Raw genomic sequence first — 6,000 nt, forward strand, 5'->3', positions numbered from 1 at the left:
ATTATTTATTGTGTGTCCCTCTCACTCGCTTCCCGAGATGGGAAATTAATGTGTTACGCGGTGGTGAGATGAAGAAGCAGTGCCCAGGCGCCCCCACCAGCAGGGACAGTACATGCCCAAGACAGAGATGATTTTTCTGGTTTCGCGTATCCCCGCAATACAAGTGCCTTGCACCGAGAGCCACGTCATCATCTTCGTGATCAGTGTAGACATTCAGAGATGTCATACATAAATCTTTCAAATTGAATGCAATTGACTCCGCGAGTGTCTTTGTTTCTCGCTCTGCGGCATTTTTGTGCCATCATCAATCCACCGGGGAGACATTCGAATAATATTTATACCTCGTCCCGCGAATTATCATCATCTGTGTACGCATTGTGTGATCAGTTTCGTGTGCAATTGAGAGCGTATTTCACTCTGTACACAATATTCGTGGAACTCGGCGTCGTCGCGCTATAATTGTCGTGCCCTCCTGAACTTTGAGCGCGCGAATACGTCGGCAAACACGGCGGCATTATTCAGATGGAAAGACGATGGATTTTTCGAGTGACAATGCATCTGGATAAAAATGCTCCCTTCTCGCGGCATGGAATCTCTTTAATGCACTGACGTGCTCACAGAGAGACAATTCCGCACCCATAACAAGGCCCTCACAATGCATGTGCCAGAGGATAGGACACTCAGTAAGTGCGTCCCTGTTATGCTAATAGTTACTCTCTTGTCATGTGAGCATTTTGCAGATACTTTATTGCACCACAAAAGCTATTTCGAGCCTTTTTATGAGGCATCTTTAGAAGGTGCTCTCTAGATCGCTCCTAGGACATGAGTTCCCATCATAACGACCGCGAATGTCTCACAGGTGCGCATCTCATGTTCTATTTTCTGAAAATTAATTTCTGTCATATTCACTCCGTTTTATAGCACCGCTTGCATTTCTCGCGGATCCTTTCTTGCTCCTTTTGCCCTCTTTTGGGAGCGCTTGCCAAAGTCTCATGGAAAGACAGTTTTATTAAGCATACCGCCTCAATATTTATTGCGTCCTTTTATAACATGTCTCTCTTTGTGCATATCACGATGATGATGCTTGTGAAGCTATGGCGCTATGATAAATTGAGCGATGACATCGTTTGTAGTTATGAAGAAAGATATTGCAAGCCGCCACAGAGATCACACATTGCGACCACCTAACTTCAACTGACATCTCACTTGCTGCTTTTTCTCCTTCCAACATCTATCTATACTTTACTGTAGCCGTCATATTTCCCCAAGTTTTCTTTCTTTTTCATGGCGCTGAACGCAAATTGTTAGCACACATCATCATTTATAGATATTTCACGCTCCATATTTCGAAAGAAACTACGTTTCTTAAGGAATCTTAAGTGAAGTATATTTTGAAACCTGTCATAAGCACAGAAAGAAAGAATAAATACTGTACGAGTTGATAAAATAATGTATTTTTTCTCACTGGAGAATTTATCAATTTTGCAGGAAAGCGGAGCACTTTTGTGCAGTCAAAGATAGACTGTGTGTTGTGGAAAATAAACCGTGAACGTTTGGGATGAAGCAGAAAGTATAAAAATAAGAAAAAAGAGTAAAAGACTAAACGACTGACAAGACATGAATCGCCCATTAAACTTCGTATTAATTTTATATTCTCCTCCCCGTCATTCCCTCATTATTCCGTGTTTATCGAAAGCATTGAAGAAATTTGTGTGAAAAAGTTCGCTGCAATCGCTATCTTATACGGTTAAATGTATATATGTAGGTATGGACTTAATGGTTAAGAGTTATGAGGTCCTGAATATTCCCTAAAATCTTCCATCTATTCAAAGTGTTTTACGAATTTATGGGGAAAATACCCCGTGAAATGAAGCAGTCTAAGTGGAATGATTTCAGAAGCATTTGAATATATGTATATTCGGCACCCGTCAAATTTATTCGTGAAGAGACGTGTAAAAAAAACTTATTTTCAAATCTTATCTTCAATCATACACATTCTCTTTCCCATTCGTCCGTGTTTATTTTTAAACCTCTCATCGTATCGCGTTGAAATCTCAACTTCTGGATGGAACGAGAACTCCCAGTAGCGCTCCATCGATCGATCCACAATTGGACTCGTGTTTCAACTCAGTGAGACTCTTTCTCGCCCGACTTCTCCTCGCGCTTATATTCTATGAAATTCATATTTCATCGGACGAGCGTTCTGAGTATGCGCCGCGTATATTGGCTCCTTTGGGCGCAACATATTTTAATACAAGCTATGAGATGATGACAAACCAAATCTTCAGTTATGACACGCCTGGGAGGAGCATTCGGCTCAGGGCGGAGCATATTTCTCACTTATTGCTGCATGAATTCAATTGCATTCGCATTTCATTCGTATTAATAACCATCCCTCGTATTGTGCCTTATACATATAAAAACGCCAATCCGGCAATTTTTACTGTCCCTTCTCGAGGGGACAGAACGTGACAATATTATTGCTCTGGAAATTTCACCCCACTGAAATAAATGTACGCATGTAGCACACGACTAAGACCTATTTATCTCATTTTTCAGTCCACATGTCTTCACTGGAAAAGATTTAATTCTAAATAACAATATTCTAACTTTGCGTGTAGCGAAACTGAAATCATTGATTGCGATGAATTTACTTCTAAATTACTCAATCGCCATGAATTATGTAAATCTATGAAAGGCTCTATGTCTGAAATTGTCTCGGCAGTTAGTATCGTGATAGAGAAAGTCCATCACCCCTTCAGACAGAATGTTAAACTCAGGACAAGATTTCAGCTCACAACTCCCACGGGTTTTCAACACATTCTGGCCGAGTCCACACAACCCTCTCGCTCGCTTCACTTTTTCCACAAAACCGAAAGGATATTTCTGTGGGATGCACGAAGAAAGTGATGGTATATTTATTGATCCGCAATATACTTGAATATTCCCTGTGATACTCTTTTCCGCTGGGCCTGGATGCGGTTCAAAGACATTTGATGCGTGGATTTCAATGAAAAACCATAAATAAATGACAGACTAGAGAGCTACAATATTTCCGGACAGACATTCCCTCTAGGGGATGATGCTCGGGCAATATTTATGGCTCTATTTTCGTATCATATAAGGAGTTTCTTCACCCCACTCCACGAGGGACTGCTGTGAAAATATTTGAGATTTGTCTAAACATCCGAGTCGTGTGTCATTAATATTTTAATTTAATACTCCCTGTGAGGATATTACCCCGGCAAAGATGACTAAGTCCAGAGCACCCACTGGGGTTGAATGATTTCCAGAGCAAGAGAGAGTGTCTAAAAATAAATAATACTGCGTGAATGTGGGTGGAAGCGGAATTTATAAATATTGTTGCACATTGAGGAAAGGTTCTAATTTCTCCTCCACTTTTTTCCTCCTTCAATTTTCTCCAGTCCCTACAAATTAATTTGCTGTATTGAGATTTTTTGCTCATGATTTCCCTACATCCCCCCGAACATTGGAGTATTGAGCTCATCAGAATGGAAATTTCTTGAAAGGGTGAGTTTTAATTGGAGAGAGGAAGATGAAAACAAAGACAGTAATTTGAGCTTATTTTGCCTAATGTGCATAGCATTGAATTGCTTCCGGTGATTAATTCGATTTCCCATTCTTCCAATAAGGAAATATCACTGGGAGAGCGGGTCAAGAGTGAATAGATAAGAGATGAGTGGGAAATAGCGTATATTTGCTCGGGTGCATTATTGAGAGGTGACAGATGGCCTCCCACGTCCGGCACTGCGGCTCAAACAGAAGTTTGCGAAACCCCGTGGCGCATCCATATATTGACCAATTCCCAGTGGTCAGAAAACGTTACTATCCTCCAGCGAAATCACCGGCGAAAGAGCGCTTTTATTGCCAATAAATAATACTGAATATTTCAGAAAACAAGAGAAAAACATAAAATAAACACACATCCCGTTACTGAATCAAACTTCTATACGATACAACATATTTTTTCTCTCTCCTATCCAGAGATTAATATCCCCTCTATAATCCTTATATGTTCACGTAACCGTTCTTTTTTACAGAAGTCCACCGTCACATTCCCGTTGACAAAACATTGAGAATTAAATAGTAATACAATTGAATAAAAAAGAGAACTCAAATATATTTCTCATAATCTACGACCGCCTCGATCATTAGGTCGCAGTGAATGAAATTCATTCATGCGGCGATGATTTGATGAGAGATTTTGAGGGATGACATCCCTGCATTTAATCATTGTTAAAAAAAAGAATCTCCTTTGTGATGTCGAACCGCAAATATCAGAGGCGAATTTGTTTGTAATTTTCTATCAAATTATCAGTTTACATTGTGTATGTCGACATATGTACATATGGATGCATGCACATAGACAGGGTTTTACACATATTTAAATTGTATCTATAGGAAAATCCTTCCGTTGGAAATAAAGCCTTTGACGACATGCTTTATTGGTGCATCGAGCAGCGGTATGAGGAATGTACGAATTTTCTTATTCCTTCAGTGCACGAGAATCTTTATGATAATGTCAAGCCTGCAATAGGTTGTCATCGACGGGTCATAAACAATGCTGCAATGGAGAGCACGTCAACAGGAAAGCGATGCAAACAGGATGGCACAGCTGGTCAGTCATTTTAACCATCCGCACTATTGTCGAGCTTATTCGGGAGAGAAAATGTTGTGTACTTCTGCCGTAATTTTACTAACAGATTGCATCACTAAAATAAGTTTCTTCCTAGCATCATTTCAGCGTGCCTAGGCTATATTCGACCACTCGACAAAAGCATGCTTCGAAAAATATTTCCCTGAAACAAGAGCAAATTGATATTTTCACAGCATAGAGGAGATAGAGCAAAAATAATATCTGTGAAAATTGTGCGGACTAGAAGAAATTATTAAAAACAAACACACTCGCGCGTCGAGAACGATTTGGGTATATGAAAGAGTGTGTTGGGAAAAAATCGAGTGAAATAAAATAAATTGTTTATCTCCCGCGAGGATCCCGTGAGCTGGTGAATTTATATTTTTCAATTTTAATGAGTGTCTCCGCGTTTTAATACGAGATCAGATAAAATAAAATAAATATTTGCGAACTGTCGAAAAGAAGAGAGACCTCACCGTGCCGAAAATTAAATATAAAAATGTTAAATCATTTCGAAAAACAAAGAATTTTATAAGAGAAGTCTCGCGAGTGACTTTTTGTGTCTGATGTGAGTGTGATCACTATTTTAGGCGACCGCAGACACTCACATTACGATGATTGCGAAAATTAATTTGTGCATATTTTTCTGCCTCTTGTTTTCATCAAACCCGATGGCTGATGAGTGTGGGCAACGGGGAGAATAGCAGTCGCCCTCCTCATTATTTCCTCACCTTCGTGAATATGAACAAAAGGAATGCCATATGCAAGCTCTCTGCCGCGCGATCTCATGAGCTTCCACCACTTTGGTGGAGTGCAGAATCTCCTGCTACTTTATATCCCTTGTCGTTCAACTAATGGCGATAATAAACCATGTGGTTCGATTCTGATACGGCCGAATGGGGCGAGTCGAGGTATTAAATTCTCGCCGCTTGTGCCATTCATCGATGGTTGGAAAAATTGATCGCTGCTTGATCAGGAAGGCACTGCGAACGCACCACATTTTAATTGACACTCAGGCCCAGAGCAGAGCGACAAGATCGCGGCCCTGTTGCACGAGAGGGGCGCGTCTGCATGAAAAATTCCCTAATTGCTCACCGAGACTCTCTCCAAGATTAAATTGCTCAGGAGGTGGCCAAAGAAATTCATCTCACATCCATCTTCCTGAGCCATAGCCCTTTGAGACATGGCAGAGAAAATGTATCTGGGCACTTATGACATTGTGCCTGCAGAAATTTGCGCCTATGAGACAATGCTGTGGCGGATCTTGGGGCTTAATGGTGTGGAAACATAATGGATGCCACTTTCAGTGAAATATAAAGAAGTGCCACATTAATTAGGAGCAA

The sequence above is a fragment of the Phlebotomus argentipes genome, unplaced genomic scaffold, assembly GCF_947086385.1.
Source record: "Phlebotomus argentipes unplaced genomic scaffold, Phlebotomus argentipes genome assembly contig_15, whole genome shotgun sequence".
In the NCBI taxonomy this organism is placed as follows: Eukaryota; Metazoa; Arthropoda; class Insecta; order Diptera; family Psychodidae; genus Phlebotomus; species Phlebotomus argentipes.